Source organism: Coptis chinensis, chromosome 4 (assembly GCF_015680905.1).
Source record: "Coptis chinensis isolate HL-2020 chromosome 4, ASM1568090v1, whole genome shotgun sequence".
Classification (NCBI taxonomy): Eukaryota; Viridiplantae; Streptophyta; class Magnoliopsida; order Ranunculales; family Ranunculaceae; genus Coptis; species Coptis chinensis.
Genome location: NC_141459.1, coordinates 10,794,225 through 10,813,725, shown reverse-complemented (window position 1 = coordinate 10,813,725; position 19,501 = coordinate 10,794,225). Strand labels below are relative to the sequence as shown.

Sequence of the window (19,501 nt, the reverse complement as noted above, 5' to 3'; positions counted from 1 at the left end):
TTTCTCTCTTCTGCTCATCCTTATATCCTCTTTTGCGGGCTTTGGTCCAAGCAACGAATCCTTTGGCCTTGGGCTTCCAAATAGGCTTAAAATAAGTCCAAGTCTCATCTTTAATAGCTCTAATTCCTTGGCCTTCTCCATGATTGTCCACGGGCTTCCCATGTGATTCTTAATGCTCCGAATTGCTCCATTTTACCCTTTTTTCTCTAATATTCTACAAAACTCTCTTTTTCACCTGTAGAATCTTAAAACACAACTTATACACATTATTAGTCTACTAAGATGGCTAAACAAGAGGCATAATCGAGGGTTAAATAGCACTTTTTGAGCACTTATCACAACTCCCAACTAGCCATTTGCTAGTCTCTTAGCAAATAAGATAAAAAATAGATAAGTGATCAAAATTACATCCTAATAACAAAAATAAAATCCTAACTCATTTTTGCAGGCATCGCGATTGCATTTACCATATACAACAAGGCTTTAAACCTTTAAGTTTCCCAAAAAGGACGAGTTATGGTCTCATGAGGGTTTTCAGGTGATATACCCACAAAATCAATCAATAGCATATTCAAGAATGATAGTATTTTTCAGAGAGAGAAATTCCTTACCCACTTAGTGCTTACTCCAACAGGCGGTATCCATTGCTAACTACATTGCTGCAAAGACTCATAGATTATGATGGAAGATAGTAAAAATTGACAAAATTCTCAATCAAGGCTTATGTGTGTACTTAGTTAATCTCCTATACTCTCCTATCCAAGAAACGGAATCCCTAGTTTACCATAGGTAGATAATCTCGACTTTCAATCCTCACCGGTCATACTCTCAGAAAAGAATCTCTCAGAAGATGGTCTACTATTTTACCTCATGTATGTGGGGAAAAGAATAATGCATATGAACATCCCACATACTAGTTTGAAAAACAAACTTCTGAATAAAAGTAGTCTCATGGAAAAAATGTCAATCACATATGAAGTGTCGGGTCCTTCACTTTAGCATCCTTTCACCTATTCTAGACTTTGTACCATACTGTAGTGATAAGCCATGGGTTGTAACTTGGCTTGGGTATTGGTTTATGAAAGAAATGTAAAAAGGATTATAAGGTTGTTTCTGAAAACACAAAGGGTTTTGCTTCTTTCTTTGGAAGATTTCTTTAAATTTTGTATTGCAAAGAAAATTCTTCCTTTGTCTTAGCTTTTCCATCCATTCTGTTCAACTTTTTTTTTTTTTTTACTCAGTGGTATATCCTTGATTAATACTGGATATACTTGTTTTCCACTAGCTTCTTTCACTTTGAACAGAATGATGGTCTTCATTGTATCTCTCTGATATTTCCTTGTAATCTTCCTTTTGTGCTCTTTCTTCCTCCTTGTGCCCCTCGTATTCTCAGAAACATATGGGTATGGCTGATAAAGATTTTGGCTATACTCCTTGTCTGGAGTTGGGTAAAGGGTAGAGGGTTTTATGAAAGAAAATGGCTTATTATAAAGCGCAAAAGGGTTTAACATGATGGTCCTACTAGGTGGGATAAAGGCTGAATGGGTTTACTACTTGACATATCAGTATGATACTCTGTTCCGAATAGACTACAAGACCTAATGGCTATCTCCCCAGTTGATGTCACTTCGTGATTAACCAAATCAACAAAATAATGAGACTATATTACAACGACATAAAGAACTGAAAGATGTTGAGTCAATAAGACTCGGATTTTTCTCTTTAGAACTCTCCAAAAAATGGGTATAAAGCTCAAGTCTCACAGGCTAAGTCTAAAAACTCTACTTCCAGTTTACTAGGGGTTTAAATCTCTCTTCTAGCAAAAGTATACAAAACCGACCAAGTACTATGGTGGTGCCTTAATAAAGAATTCTATCAACAAGAATTATGTCCGAGCATAATAAATAGTCTAAGCGGTAATGAAATCAATAATATCAACTATCTATCAAACTCAACACTAAGCAGTATAGAATATATATCCCAGACTCATCATTAAAATTCATTTTTCTCATGCTGTTGATATAGAAACAAAAATATTTTTGTTTGTGAAAACTAATTTTCGAAATTCATTTCTCAAGTACACCCTCCCCCAATTTAACATATGCATTGTCCTCAATGTATAGAAATTAAGTAAATGAAATGAATGAGAAAAAGGAAGATGTTACCATTGATGCGAATTTTTTAGGTCTTTTTACGTCGGATCCCTAAGGCGTAATGTGAGTCTTTTAAAGTCGATTCTCAAGACTTTATATCATGCATTATCAATTTGGAGTGAGGAGATCAGATTTTCTCACCCAAATCTGACGAATGTTTGGAAGGCGAGGAGGTCTCACCTTGTGGGTCATCAAAAATACTCCTTGATATGCTGGAAAGATTGTTGGTGAAGTTGCTTCTCTACCTTGAACTATTTCAGGTCTGATGATTGTGTGATAGGCCTTGTGGTTCCCCTGTGTAGAAGGTTGACGAAAATCTCTCTTTCTAACAGGACAATAGTATCTGATGTGCCCTTTACCACCACAGTGATGATAATGGATGTCTGGCTGACTACGCTCAGGGTGGGCAGTAGACTGGTTCACATACTTATCTTGTTTAGACAATGATGGTGTAGAAGAAGCTTCAACAGTGCAATTCTCCTTATCAATATGGTTCAGACAATGTTCAACCTTATGTTCACATGAACAAATTTCTATCAGTCCTCAGAACTTTCAAGAACCAGAATATCAGGGATGAGAGTATCAAGTTAATTCTTTTTCCACTCTCACCGAAGGTAAAGCATCCGAATGGTTAACCGCCGCAGTAGATCAATTCAATCAACAACTGGGAGAAGTTAAGAACAAAGTTTATGAACAAGTTCTACCCACCCCCTGAAGACGGATGACATGCAAAGAAGCCATCGCAATTTCAAAGGGAAGGAAGGTGATCAAGAATATCATCAAAGCCGGGAGAAATTCAATAATCTGCTAGTCTCATGTCCACATCATGGTTATGATAAGAGCACAATTGCTCATTTTTCTTTCGAGGACTTTCTACTATGAACAAGCGATGATACCAATGCACAAAGGCAAGTTTACATCAATGGATGGAGAGGAAGCTTACAACTTTATCGAGAATTTAGTGAAGAAACACAACAATGGACTACTAGCAACAAGGATGTCGCTAGCATGGAGGGGAGCCAAAGCAATTTGGTTACCAAGCACATGAACAATCGATCAAGAACTGAAGTCTACATTAGCCACCGCCACCAAAGATTGAAACTCGAGTAAGAAATTTAATCGGTTCTCTATGAATCCCTCCAAGTTCAACAAGTCTCAAGATAAATCTCTCCCGGTCATGCAAGCTAGCCAATATCTTGAAGTCTGTTCTGACACTTCCTATGCAACTCTAGAATGTCCCGGTTACTATCAACATGCATCGGTTGGAGAGTACAATATAAACTCATTTCGAGGGCCCAACCAAGGTGGTAATAACTTTCAAGGTAATTATTGGAGACAGAATCTTTGGACCCCTAGGTTCTCAAGATCAAAGTTATATTGCACGCACAAGTCAAGTTTCACAGTTGGTCCCTCAACAATAATTATACTCTCAACAAAATTCCAATACAAGTGGAGAGTTAGTGCCGATCCTAGGAGAAATTATGCCGCGACCGCCAACCCTCGAGAATGCAATTACTTTGCTATTACGTAAAAATCAGAAGTTTGAAAGTGTTCTAGAGCTTCTTGCACTCCTCTCACTCAATCTCCAAAGCAATCTCGGGCAAGTCAATGTTCTAGAATGGAGTCTCTAGAGGCTAAGGTCGACCAACTCACCACTGCTTTGTCTGTAAAGATACAAGCCACTCAACCTAGCTTATTGGAACCAATATTGAAGAGTGAAGATGTATGCCACATTGGGACAACTTCTAGTATTAATCACCTCCATGATCATGTTAGCTCAGTTACTACTCTCAGATCAGGATTGAAAATAGACAACAAGGTTAACTTACCTTCTCATGATGACATTGCTACAGAGCAATCGGTTAAGATTTCAAATGAAGTTCAAAAGGAAGTGGGGGAAATCCTTTCCACTCCCATTTGTCAAGATGACCAAGACAAGATATGCAAGAAAGCCAAAGAGAAAGAAGAGCAAACACATGCTGATATGTTTGTACTGAAGGCACATTTTCCTATGTTTTTTGCTCAAAGCAAAAAGGACAAGCAATTTTTAGAGATGAAGGAGGCATTTGAGAAAGATAACATCAATATCCCCTTTCTCAAAGCGATCAAGCAGTTGCCATCATATGCCAAATTCTTGAAGGATGCATGCAACATAAAGAGAAGTACTCATGTTCCAAAGCAAGCATTTCTAGCTGGACAAACAACATCTATTATCCATCAGCAATCTCCAGTCAAGCTCAAAGATCCAGGAAGTCCTACAATATCATGCAGGATAGGAGAAAAATTCACGGGTAATGCTCTCTTAGACCTTGGTGCTAGTGTTAATCTCTTGTCATATCATCTCGTCTAGTATTCTTGTGAGTCGGTTGTTAAACCTTGTCCACTGTTGTGTTCTTACTGGACGATGATATGGACGACGGGCATACACTAGAAAATTCTATCTTGAAAAAATAACAAAAACTATCCTACTATGCTTGAATGCAATTAAACTAATATGCAACTATTCTAAATTATACTAGAATGTAAAACTACTTTCCTTCAACTTGGGTTGGGCTTTGCAGCTAGTATCTCGCCCGTTGTCTAAAGTCGTCTCTTCTAGGGTTATAGTGAATCACTTGGATTGATTAAGCTACCAAGTACCATTGCACGATAGGCGATAGTCCGTTTGTCAAGATTCAGACAAGAAACACTAGAGTTTGATTTTTCGCTGTGTTGGCTTACAACTTCAATTGTTGAAAAGATCCTAAATGCAATTATAATAGAAAGCAATAAAACTAAACTACGATGCAACTATACTAAGAATGAAATAAAAAGAATGAAGATTCAACTAACCTGGATGGTAGATCTTGTCTTCGAGATGCCCTTCAAGCTTCTCTCTTTCTCAAAAGGATGGATGATGTGGCTAATTATACCTCAATATCCAAAATTCTAATCTTGAAAGAAAACATTAAACATAAACAACTTAAAACGGTAGTGGCGCCATTTGACCAGCCTCTTTTTGTGTGTGAGATGTGGTATATGGATGATGTAGATAGATGATGGTCGTTGAACAAAAAGAAGCTTATCAAAACCTAATTATCCCTCAATAAGTAAAGGATGAGTAGGGTATCGTTCCACTTTTAAGTGTATGTTTATATGAAGGACAGGACTGAAAAGGGGGTTTGAGGGATTAAAAACTATAATTGTAGAGATTTTAGATTCTAATGCTAAACTAAACTAAACTAACTAAACTTATACTAAAGCTAAGAATTGGAAATAGGGAGAGAATATGAGAGAGATAGATTCAAGAGATTCAAATCCACCAATGCTTTTGATTCAATGACTTTTTGCTTCATGTTGTTCTCCAAGTAGACTACAATCGGGCAATTGAGCGAGTGCTGATGCCTTTTTGGGTGAAACATCGTTAAACAATTAACTCTACTTAAGGTTGTTCCTATGTTCATGTTACTAGTATCTTTTTTCCTTTTATGTGAGCTTGGGCAGCTATTCAATGAATCACCATCTAAGGCAAACACAAGGAATACTTCCCTTACTTTAAAACACTACACAATTAGAAGAAAAGTAGAGAATAATAGTATAATATTCAATTACAATAAATAAAACTCTATTCTAGCATTATATTCAATTGCAATAAATAAAAGCATGTTACTAGCAAATATTCCATTGCAATAAATAAAACCCTAAACTAGCATGATATTCAATTGTAATAAATAAAAATCTTAATGTATACTTCCATCCCCTGGTGTGGGCAATGGAACTAATAACTAAAAACATAAAGAACTAACCCGGACAAGAACACCATAAACCGGAAGAATCATTAAACCTTAAGCACCGGCTTCATCTCCTCCCTTGAAGGAGAATATTAGCCTTCCATATAGAAGGAAGAACATGAAGAACGAGAAGAAGAAGAGTCGAAGAATATAAGACTAGAAAGACTAATTTATTAAGACTCAGCTAGTTAAAACCGATCTTTTATTATTAATCTCTCTCTGCCTCAAGTTACAGACAAGAATATAAGTGAATTGGCAAATTACATGAGGCACTTAGGTCCTCTATTTATAGGGGTTACAATGAGCTCTAGAAGCATTCCAAACCATCATTTGTTTCCTAATACAAATAGACTTCTTCCGAGTTCCGACTTTCGCCTTCAAAACCGGAAGGAATTGGCTACAAGATGTCAATTCATGCATCCGACGCATTATTTAAGCATCCCAGACTTAATAAATACATCTGGACGCTCGATCTATGTGTTTCAGACTTGATCAATGCGTCTGGACGCTCGATCCATGCGTCCCAGACGCATAAGCCTATTTTCTCTCTTCTGCTCTATCCTTCTATCCTCTTTTGCGAGCTTTGGTCCAAGCAACGAATCCTTTGGCCTTGGGCTTCCAAATAGGCTTAAAATAGGTCCAAGTCGCATCTTTAATAGCTCTAATTCCTTGGCCTTCTCCATGATTGTCCACGGGCTTCCCATGTGATTCTTAATGCTCCGAATTGCTCCATTTTACCCCTTTTTCTCTAATATTCTACAAAACTCTCTTTTTCACCTGTAGAATCTTAAAACACAACTTATAAACATTATTAGTCCACTAAGATGGTTAAACAAGTGGCATAATCGAGGGTTAAATAGCACTTTTTGAGCACTTATCAGCACCGCTATCCATCGTACACGTGGAACCCTTGATTACGTTCATTTGGATGTTTAGGGTCCTTCCAGGAATGCATCTCTTAGAGGGAACAAGCATTATTATGTGACCTTTGTTGATGATTATTCTAGGCGTTTGTGGGTATATACCATGAGAAACAAGGATGAAGTCTTAGATATCTTTGTGAAGTGGAAGAAGTTGATTGAAACTCACACTGACAGAAATATCAAAAGACTTCGTACTGATAATAGTGGTGAATACACGAGTGATCTGTTCTTGCAAGTATGTGAGGATGAGAGAATAGAGAAATACTTCACAGTGAAAGGTACGCCACAACAGAATGGGGTAGCTAAGTGCATGAACCGTACTCTAATGGAGAAGGTGCGGTGTATATGTTGTACAATGCTGGATTAGGAAAAGCATTTTGGGCTGAGGCTTTGACTTATGCATGCTACATTGTTAATAGGTTGCCTTTGTCTGCAACTGGAGGTAAAACTCCTATGGAAGTTTGGTCTGGTAAACCTGCTGAGGATTATGATTCCCTTCGTGTGTTTGGGTGTCCTGCTTACTTTCATGTCAAAGATGGTAAGTTAGATCCTAGAGCGCGCAAAGAAAGCTATCTTTGTGGGTCTGAAAGGTGGAGTTAAAGGTTATTAGTTATAAGATCAGCAAGATGAGAAGTTTGTCTTGAGCAAAGATGTGACATTTGATGAGGCTTTTATGTTGAAATATATTGACTCTCAATAGGTGGAGAGTATGGCCAAAGAGGTATTGCAATAAGTGGAGATTGATGTGTCTTTACCTAGTCCAAATGGTTATGGTCTAGTAGATTGGCAACCATGGGTAGTCAGTCAGTTGATGTTCCAGTTGAAGACACAGAAGTAGTAAATATAGGTGATGGAACATATGATGATGCAAAGAATGTGGCTGCATTAGAGGAGCATATTAATGTTGGTCCTTTGGCTCCAGTTCATGAGCCAATTGCAACTGGTAAATCTAATAAGAATGTTCCCCCATTGTATTGGCTAAACGATTATGTTACATATGCACTTCCCGTTATTGAAAGCCTTGACGAATATGCTTTTTCCTCATATTATGGAGCTAGCAATCCAATTTTTGCAGTAAAAAAGGTGGAAGATAGCTATGGATGAGGAGATGCAATCTTTTCATAAGAATGATACTTGGGTGCTTGTAAAGTTACCTAAGGGTAAGAAGGCGATTGGCGGGAAATGGGTGTTTGCATTGAAAGAAGGATCTCTAAGTGATGAGTTAAATTACAAGGCAAGATGGGTAGCTAAATGTTATGCTCAGAGGGAGGGGATTGATTACAATGAGGTGTTTTCTCCGGTTGTGAAGCACTCCTCCATACGTATCCTTTTGGCCATGGTAGCTCAGTATGATTTAATTTGGAGCTAGCTCAGCTCAATGTAAAAACTATTTTTTTACATGGTGATTTAGAATAGGAGATCTATATGACTCAGCCGAGTGGGTTTAAAGTTGCAGAAAATGAGAATTTGGTGTGTAAACTGAAAAAGTCGATATATGGATTTGGTACAAGCAATTTGATCGGTTTATGCTAGGGCTTAAGTACATAAGAAGTCACTATGATCATTGTGTCTATTTTCGCAAACTACATGATGGTTTTTTCATCTACTTGCTCTTGTATGTTGATGATATGCTTATAGCCTCAAGAAGCAAAACTGAGATTGATAAGCTGAAACAGCTCTTGTCCTCAGAGTTTGAGATAAAGGACTTGGGTGAAGCTAAGAAGATTCTTAGCATGGAGATTCATAGAGATAGAGCAAATGGTAGAGTTTGTTTGTCTCAAAAGACATATTTGAATAAGGTACTACAAAAGTTTGGTATTTATGGGAACACTAAGTCTGTGAGTACACCTCTTGCCCTTCATTTTAAACTTAGTGCTACTATGTCTTCGAATTCTAATGAGGAGCATGAGTACATGACTTATGTTCCATATGCTAGTGTTGTTGGTAGTTTGATGTATGGGATGGTGTGTACTAGGCTGGACATTTCACAAGTTGTTAGTGTTATTAGTAGGTATATGCACAATCTTGGGAAGAAACATTGGCAAGCTGTGAAATGGATTCTACGGTACATTCTTGGTACTGTAGATGTTGGTTTGATGTTTGAAAGGGATATTAGTCAGTTTTGTGTGGGTTATGTGGACTCTGACTATGCAGGTGATTTGGATAAATGTCGGTCCACTACTGGGTATGTATTTACTTTAGCTAGTGCTCCGATGAGTTGGAGGTCTACTTTACAGTCTACGGTTGCATTGTCTACGACAGATCGAGGCAGTGACCGAGGCTATGAAAGAGGCTATTTGGTTGCAGGGTTTGTTGGATGATTTCGGGATTGTGCAGGATCAGCTTGAGATTTATTGTGATAGCATGAGTGCTATATATTTGGCCAAAAACCAAGTTCATCATGCCCAAATGAAGTACATTGATGTGCGGTTTCACTTTGTCAGAGAGATTTTGGAAGAGGGTGATATCTTACTTACTAAGATAGACACCAAGGCCCCACTGATATGTTAACCAAAGTGGTTTCTGGAGTCAAGTTCCACCATTGCTTGGACTTGATTTGTATCCTTCATTTGAGATGATTTGGCTCTTATGAGCATATGTGAACTACGATTGGTTTGATCCCGTTTCAAGGGTACGTAGGCAACCATTATGTGGTACAACCGTTGTTGGTCCTTTTGGACATTTGTTTGTTGGTTCTTTGGGACATTTGTTTGTTTGGTTAGGTGTAGCGAATTGGTCGGCTCGAATTTGAGAAATTCTCGCCGAGGTAGAGATTGTTGGGATGGCATCTTGGTACCGATAAAGTGAGTTGGAGATGGCATCTTGGTACCGATAAAGTGAGTTGGAGATGGTAACTTGTTACCGAGCAAGTTAAGTTATTTCGGTATCTTGTTATCGAATTTGAGAAAACAACCTGACTAATGGTTTTTTTCGGTATTTCAGTGCTGAAAGAAGTATGAAATCTCAATATCCCAGTGTTGAATGTAGTATGATATTTTGGCAGCCATATGCCAAAATGAATCGAAATTTCAGCTACACTATAAAAACAAAGTTAGGGTTTTAAATCATGTATACGAGAGATTTGTGAGTTCTTCTAAAAGGGGACTTTAGGTGTTCTATTGAACAAGGTGAGTGTGTAACACTATTTGATTCTCTCAATTTGAAGTTTTTCATTTGGTTGTGGATTACGCGTAAGCCGAACCACGTAAATCTTTGTTTCTCTACTACTTGGTTGGTTATTTCTTGCATAGTTGATATTTTGTTCACTTTGTTTGTTTGTGATTTATCACCCCTCTCAAATTGTTATCATTGTTTCTTATTGTTATCGCTTCTTTTGCACAACAAGAAACTGGTTGTTTCTTATTGTAGAATTTATCTTGGTGATCCTACTTTGTTTGTCGGCACAAATAAGCCATCAATTTCACTTTTATTGTCTTTGATGGATGATGGTTATGGGTTAAGCAGTGGACAAAGTTGCCCGCTTGGATTCCTAGATGATTTGTTTAGAGATATCGATAGTTTAGATCCATTGTTTAAGATTTTGTATGAAGATTTGAGGGATTAGCTAGTGTGCTGAACGTATCGGTACTAGAAAATTTCCAGCAACCATTGAGAATGTTGAGGTTAATATCTAGCTTCCCGAATGGTGCAAAAGCTCTTGTTAATCATCCTTGGTGGATTCCAAAGGGGGCTTACGTGAATGGGCGTGTAATTGAGACGACGAGCATTTTGGGTCCTTTCTTTCATGTCAGCGCTCTTCCTGATCATACTGAGAGTAAGCCGATGTCATCCAGATGTCATCCAGCTATATTTCTCAGAAGAAACAACTCCTCGACCACACGATAGGTTTTCTTCCTATACAGGAATTGAGAATGTCATAAATAACTTATGTAATGATCTTTGGAGATGTTGTACTATCTCCACTTAAAAACACAGATACTCGAGATAGCGTACTTGAATATCTTGCCGAGGAGATTAAGAGAAGCTCGTCAAGGGCTTATATAAAGGTTGATCCATTAACTTGTGCAAGTTCAAGCATGTTTGTCAATCTCTGTGTTGTCATGCTTTGACTCTGTGAGCCTTTCTTATTGTTGGCGTTATCCCTCACATGAGGAGAAAAAGGATTTATGCTTGCGTGCATAAGCTTGAGCGCGACCCGCACTCAGAATAAGCTTGCCCAAGGCACGACCCGCGCTCATGCCTTGGTCGACCTCCAGAACCTTCAGCACAACCCACGCTCGATTTGGTCTTGCCCGAGGCGCGCCCCTCGCCCAATTCTATTTTCAGTAGAAATTTATTTTTGTGGACCGCGAGTTTGCAATAAGGGTTGGGGTTTTTAACAAAACCTAACACTTAGAAGAGACACAAAAATACACAAGAACAAACCTAATCTTGAAAGCTATCAAGATTGAGAGATAACCTTTATAGAGATACAACCCTGTAAAGAGAGAAGAGTGATCTAGTAAGGTGAGAAACTACAAGGAGTGACTGTAATCTTCCTTCCCACTTTATAAAGAACTAGCTCTTGTGGAAGTAGGCACCATTGGCCAAACCACAGTATATCTTTGTGTTATGGTTTGCTTTTACTGCTTTACATTATTATATGTTGTTAATAGTTGTTTAGCGAGTTGGGCATGTTAGTTTGGTTGTAGGGAATATTTAGATTATTGATTGGAGTTGAATTGTGTTCAAATACAAGTTATCTGTGTAGTGGGGATCGATTGGTATCGGTGTTTAACCCCAACAAGTGGTATCAGAGTCTTGGTTAGATTAGCGTAGGGTGTTATCCAAATCTTGGTTAGAAGGTGTTTGACAAAATTCCTGAGAGAAGATTTGATTTTAAATAAATTGTGGAAATAGACCATTCCATGAACACTCGCATGACGAGTCTGAATAGGAAGAACTACACCATTTGGAAAGCCAAGATGGAAGACTTGCTTTATTGCAAGGACTTGGCACAACCCATTGAGAATGGAGGAGAAAAACCGGAAGCGTTTGTTGCGGCTGAGTGGAGCAAGCTTGACAGAAAAGCAATTGGGTACATTCGACAGTGGATTGACGATAGTGTCTTTCACCATGTATCCCAAGAGACTACAGCTTTTGGCTTATGGAAGAAACTCGAAGGCCTTTATGAGAGGAAGTCGAGCGGAAACAAAGTGCTAGTCATTAAGAAGTTTGCCGACACGAAGTACCAAGAAGGTTCTTCAATGTCTAACCATCTTAACGAATTATAGAATACCATCAATCAGATACATTTGATGAAGATTAATTTGGGAGACGAAGTTGAGGCTTTGTTTCTATTAGGCTCTCTACCCGAAAGTTAGGAGACATTAGCAGTCTCTCTACACGAAGTAGCCAAGGATGGAATCGTTACCATGGAGATGGCTACCGCGTCTTTGTTGAATGAGGAGACTAGAAGGAGTTCAAAAGGCAGCTCCTCTCGCTCAGAGATCTTTGTCACAAAAAAATAGGGGAGAGGTAGATGCAGAAAACCATCTCATTCTAGAGGTGATGACAGAAGTAAATCTAGGGGTAAAGCTAGAACTCCTAAGGCAGAGAGGCAATGTTACTATTGTGCCACCAAGGACCACTTCAGATATGAGTGCAGAACACTGAAGATGGATGAGAAGAATAACTGTGTACATGAAGACATGGTGCATAGGAACGGAAACACAGGCAGAGATACTACCGCACTAGTCGACGACCTAGTGGGAATTGTGTCAGATTATGGTGAGTGTTGTCTTAGACCTCATGTCAGGATACAAAGTAGGTGATAGATACAGGAGCATCCTATCACGTCACACCTCACAGGGAATTCTTCACTACCTACAGCTGTGGTGAATATGGTGAAGTGAAGATGGGTAACAGTGGCGTCTCGAAGATTATAGGCATTGGTGATGTTCATGTAGAAACCAATGTCGGTTACACCTTGACACTCAAGGATGTAAGACATGTCCCTAACATTCGGCTAAGCCTAATTTCGGCTGGGAAGTTAGATGACGATGGCTTTGTAAACTCGTTTGGTAACGGGGTATGGAAACTTAGCAGAGGTTCCATTGTAGCAGCCAGAGGGAAGAAAATTTGCTCTCTTTACAAAACACAGGCTAGTTTGTGTAAAGCAGAAGTGAATGCGGCAGAAAAAGAAGCTTCCTCCAAACTGTGGCACAAGAGACTGTGTCATATGGGCATAAAAGGAATGGAAGTTTTTGCTAAGCAAAAAGTATTGTCAAACATCAAAGGTACACATTTAAATACATGTACTCACTGTTTAGTAGGAAAGCAACACAAGGTGTCTTTCCAAAGATTCCCGTTCACAAAAAGGACAATGTCCTTGAACTAATGCACACAGACTTATGTGGTCCTATAAAAGTGAAGTCCCATAGGGGAGCTTCATACTTCGTGACCTTCATTGATGACGCGTCAAGAAAGATATGGGCATATAGTCTAAAGACCAAGGATGAAGTACTTGGCGTGTTTGAGAAATTCCACAGCTTGGTAGAAAGAGAGACTGGGAAGTTGTTAAAGTGTATTCGCTCAGATAATGGGGGTGAGTACATTGGGCCGTTTGAAGAGTATTGCTAGAGTCATGGGATTCATCATGAACAGACAGTTCTCAAGACACCGCAACATAATGGAATAGCAGAGAGAATAAACCGTACCATTGTAGAGAGGATGAGATGCATGATGTCTCACTCTAAGCTACCTAGAACCTACTGGGTAGAAGCAATGCGTACAGTCGTGCATGTGATCAACCTATCGCCGTCAAAGCCTCTGAGTAGTGACTATCCAGAGAGAGTATGGTCAGGCAGAGATGTTGATTATGGATATTTGAGGGTATTTAGGTGCAGGGCATTTGTGCATATTCCGAAGACAATAGATCCAAGCTTGATGACAAAGCCAAGCAGTGCATTTTTCTGGGTTATGGAGATGAAAAGTTTGGTTACAAACTCTATGATCCGATTAACAAGAAGGTAATCCGAAGTCAAGATGTTGTGTTCCTGGAAGACAAAACCATAGTAGACTTTGAAGAGGGTGAGAAGCTACAGGCTTTCACCAATGATCTTGTTGATTCAACAAAACCAGAAGTTCCTACTGTGGAACATGCAGAAGGCATTGAGAATGCAGAAAACCATGGGCTTAAAGTTCATGATGAGAATCATATTGCTCATGATGGGATAGAACCTATTGGTATAGAAAATGCAGATGAGATGCATGAACCACCACCAGAGCAAGCAAAAGTGCATCCTCTTGAGGCACCAGCAGATGGGGCAAGGAAGTCAAATAGATAGAGACTAGCTTCAACCAGGTATCCACCACATACGTACATGCTACTATCGGATGGTGGAGAACTTATGTACTATCAAGAGGCACTTGAAAGTACAGACAAAGAAAAGTGGTTGAAGGTCATGCATGACGAGATAGATTCTTTGCATAAGAATCACACTTATGAGTTAGTTGAGAAACCGCAAGGGCGAAAAATTCTTAAAAATAAGTAGATATACAAAGTCAAGCATAAGGAGAACAATCCTCACCCAAGGCACAAAGCTCGCCTTGTTGTGAAGGGATTCGGTCAAAGAAAAGGGATTGACTTTGATAAGATTTTCTTTCCTGTAGTGAAGATGACATCTATTCAGGTGGTATTGGGTATGACCGCAAGTATGAACCTAGAGGTTGAGCAGCTAGATGTTAAGACAACTTTTCTTCATGGAGACCTTGAAGAAGATGTCTACATGGACCAACCAGAGGGGTTTGAGATCAATGGCAAGGAGCACTTAGTATGCAAGCTAATAAAGAGCTTGTATAGGTTGAAGCAAGCACCGAGGTAGTGATACATAAAGTTTGATTCCTTTATGGCGAAACAAGGATACAAGAAGTCTGCTTCCGATCATTGTGTGTTTGTTCAGAGATTTCTAGATGGGGATTTCATAGTGCTATTGTTGTATGTGGATTATATGTTGATAGTTGGTCCAAACATCAATAAGATATCCAAACTGAAGAAAGACTCGAGTAAGTCTTTTGAGATGAAGGATTTGGGTCAAGCAAAGCAGATACTTGGGATGCGGATCACTCGTGACAAAAAGAGTGGGAAGTTGTGGATTACTCAAGAAAGCTACATTGAGAAGGTGTTGAAGAGATTCAACATGGATCAAGCGAAGCCAATCAGTTGTCCGCTTAGTGGCCAGTTCCGCATGACCAAAGAGATGTGTCCAAAGGGTGAGCATGAGCAAAGTCAGATGGAAAAGATTCCTTATGCATCCGTGATTGGGCGCCTTGATGTACGCAATGGTGTGTATAAGACGGATATGGCTTTCGCCATTGGTGTTGTAAGCCGATTTCTATCAAATCCGAGGAAGGAGCATTTGAAAGGTGTTAAGTGGATATTGAGATATCTCAAGGCCACTTCCAAATCATGTTTGTACTTTGGTGGAAGTAAGCCCTTACTTGAAGGCTATACTGATGTAGACATGGCAGGTGATGTTGACTCGATGAAGTCCACCTTCGGTTATCTGGTTACTTTTGTAGGGGGAGCAGTTTCTTGGCAATCAAAGTTGCAAAAGTGTGTTGCCCTCTCCACTACAGAAGCGGTATATTGCAACCATTGAGTGTTGCAAATAGATGCTATGGATGAAGAGGTTCTTTGACAAACTAGGGCTAAAGCAGAAACAGTTTGTAGTTCTATGTGGCAGTCAGAGCGCCATCCATTTGAGCAAGAATCCAAGTTTTCATTCTAGATCCAACCACATACATGTGCATTATCATTGGATTAGAGAAGTACTCGAAAACAAACATTTGTGTATCGAGAAGATCCATACCGACAAGAATGGGTCGGATATGATGACCAAAGTCTTACCGAAAAGTAAGTTTGATGTTTGTTGTTTGCTGTGCTACTGCCGGAATGGTAGCAGACTCCTCCTGTTGATTTGAAAATTGCATGGAGGTATCCCCCCTCACTGTTCGGGAGGAGGAGATTGTTGGCGTTATCCCTCACATGAGGAGAAAAAGGATTTATGCTTGCGTGCATAAGCCTGAGTGCGACCCGCGCTCGACTTGGTCTTGCCCCAAGCGCGCCCTGCATCCAAGTCTATTTTCAGTAGAAAGCTATTTTTGTGGACCGCGAGTTTATAACACTTAGAAGAGACACGAAAATACACAAGAACAAAGAGAGAAACTCAATCTTGAAAGCTATCAAAATTGAGAGATAACCTTTATAGAGATATAACCCATAAAGAGAGATGAGTAATCTAGTAAGGTGAGAGACTGCAAGGAGTGATTGTAATCTTCATTCCCACTTTATAAAAGACTAGCTCTTGTAGAAGTAGGCACCATTGGCCGAACCACGGTATATCTTTGTGTTATGGTTTGCTTTTACTGCTTTACATTGTTATCTATTGTTAATAGTTGTTTAGCAAGTTGGACATGTTAGTTTAGTTGTAGGGAATATTTATATTATTGATTGGAGTTGAATTGTGCTCAAATACAAATTATCTATGTAGTGGGGATCGATTGGTATCGGTGTTTAACCCCAACACTTATCAGATGCAAATTTGACCAAAAGAAACAAAATAGATCCAAGATATGTATTTTCTGATAGTCGTTTTAGTGAAGATCATCTCGACTTTAGAAAGCAATGCAAAGATGGTTAAAGTTTTGAATTGTTGGATGCCTAGTAAAGGTGGCTCATCTTCAACGGCTACCCTCTTTGAAGGCAAACTCTCTTCGCCATATCTGGTTCGAAATCTTTTGAAGATTTATGTTGAGGTCGAGTCTGGTATGCGCGCAGTTCTACGATAAACTCAAGATACGGCACAGTATTACAGAACTCCTAGAGTATCTCTGGCAGTCCCCAACCCATTTCCATATGTGGAGACACATCGCGAAGGAAGAAGAAAAGTGCTTGTATCTGAACTTTCTGACTTTCCTGATCAGTGATAGCATATATCTTCTTGATGAGAGTCAGAACAAAATTCTTGAACTCAAAAAAATAGAAGCTGAGATGTCTAATACTTCAGAATGGGAGCAATGGCCAGCTGGAAAGAAACAGGAGAGAACTCGACAATTCCACTCTCTGGAAGATACTATAAGTGCTGCCATGAAACTCGCAATGGAAGACATACGTATGTTGGCCTTCACATCAGAAAAGATTGCAGCCCCTTTCCTTCTTCCGGAAATGGTTGAGAGGGTGGCGAACATGCTCAATTACTTCATGCTAAAACTCGTGGGGACCAAACGCAATTCTCTTGCTCTAAAACACCCTGAAAGATACCAGTTTCAGCCAAAAGAATTGATTAAGCAGATTGCCCGCATATATGTTCACTTGGCAAGAGGAGACAGAAAATATATTTCCCAGTGCCATATCTAGAGACGGTAGATCATACGATGAGCAAGTGTTTGCTGCTGCAGCAGACATTCTGCTTAATATACGTGGAGACGTTGGTGTGAATGTGTGATACATGGACTTTTTGAGCTTGGTGCTAAGGCCAAGGCTGCAGCTTCCGCAGCAATGTACGTTGAGGAGGCTCTCGGGGAGATACCAGACGAATTCCTTGACCCAATTCAATTTACACTTACGAAGGATCCTGTAATTCTACCTTCTTCAAATGTCACAGTAGACCGGCCTGTCATCCAAAGGCATCTTCTAAGTTAGAATACCGATCCGTTTAATCGGTGTTATCTTACTCCAGACATGCTTATTCCCGATGTTGAACTGAAAGCCAGAATAGAGGAGTTTGTTAGGTCCCACGAAGTTAACTGAAGGAGCATCGAGGTGTTATATATTTCCCTGCAGATTGAGAAGGTAGCAATGTAGATGGCAAACTTGAAGATGACTTTACCACACGGTTATTATCGTACTGTTGAAGTTATTCAGCTTGGATGATGCGATAAATACAGGAAACTAGAAGTTGTAAGATAATGTTGGCCTGTATCAACTATTCTGGCTGTAATTAGAATTCGTAATGAATGTTCATCATGTGATAGTTTACTTACATTGAGCATATAATTCTGTAGTTGTAAATAGTTTATATCCAAGCACTGATCAAGTAATTGATACATTTCTTTTGTTTTTTGTTTGGAAGATATTTCAAAACTCAAAATTTTGGCTGAATGTACATTATCCCAAGGGATGGTAACAAGGTATCCGCTTTTAAGGTATCAATGCAGCCATATGAAGTTACCCCTCAAAATAATTAGGTATGCTCTCAAAAGGGTGCAAGTAGCACAATCCTTTCTGCAATGCCTTCACAGAATGCCTTCACAGTAAACCATGTAGTTTCTTAATATATAGAGATATGGCAGTTACTCTGTTAGCTCCTTACTGTTGGGGAAAACGATACCAATCAATCTCCACTAGGATAACTTGCAATTGGACAATCTACTACTCCAATCTAAAAATCTAAACTTTCACATATTTTAACTATTTTTAGTTCGAAAATCCTCTCTTGGAGGGAATTGCCCATTTTTGGCAAAGTCTGACCCATGCCCTCCGGCAGGTAAAAGCCGTTGACTCTCAGTTGAAAGTAACATGGAAGATATGGGAATCAAAGACCCAGTAGAATCTCAAGCTGCTCAAGTGGTGGTGGCAGATCAGGTAGCTTTGCAACCACAACACCCTAGCTCCTCTGGAGAAAGATCTTGGAGCTCGCTTTTTAGCACAAGTAAGAACAGTAGACTCCAACCTAATCTTAAAAAAGTTTATCCCAAGTTTAACAACAACATTGCATAAGTCCCTCTTGAGATAATAGAGGAAGGGGTAAATTTTTGGAAAGATTATGTTGTCGGTTTCTTTGTCGGAAAGAGATTATCTTATCCTTTTGTTAAGGAGGCTGTGAACAAGCAATGGAAATTAAAGGGTGGATTCGACATGATGGTCGACAAGGATCTATTTTATTTCAAATTCTTCAATGGAGATGATAAACAATTGGTGATAGATCACGGCCCCCTTTTCCTAGCAGGTAGGATATTTGTAGTGAGAGCTTGGTCCGCTGCTGTAGAAAATCATAGAAACAGGTTCACTGCCTTACCCATTTGGGTCAAGATGGATCTACCAAACTAAAACTGGGATAGATTTTGTATCGAGCATACTAGGTGAGCCTATATGCATGGATGAGGAAACTTCAAACCGTACGAGAATCACTTGTGCACGAGCATGCGTAGTGGTAGATACTAAATTCAACTTTCCTACTCATATAACAGTGGATCTAAGTGAGGGAAATATAGTTGATATTGGTCTTGATTATGATTGGATACCAGAGCAGTGTACTACTTGTAAGATATTTGGACATTCTGATGCCAAATGTCACAAGAACAAAGCTAAGGCAGTAGAAATACAGCCCACTCAAGCATTTAAACCAGCAAAACCTCATCAGAAAACACAACAGCAGAGGTGAACTCCAAAGAAAATGGTTCAGCAAGGCCAAACTAGCTGCCCGAGAGATGACACTAGTGCTCCGATTGCAAACGGGCACAGTGAAGATTCACCAGTTCTTGTAACAGATGACCCCAATCTGTGAATAACATCTCTTCCAGGACAGCAAGTGAACCCATAGAAGAGAGACGTGAAATTGGCCAGAGACAAGAAGTAGAAGAGAGACCACTAGAACCAGTTGAAGAAATACTTACAGAGTCACAAATAGTTGTGCATGAGGAAGTACGGGCA

General features: G+C 39.4%; 1 pseudogene; it reads left to right on the top strand.

Annotated features, from left to right (window-relative positions):
* LOC147501833 (putative ubiquitin conjugation factor E4) overlaps nt 1-17,648 on the top strand; it is a 39,516-nt pseudogene extending 21,868 nt beyond the window's left edge.
* The last annotated feature ends 1,853 nt before the right edge of the window (nt 17,649-19,501 follow it).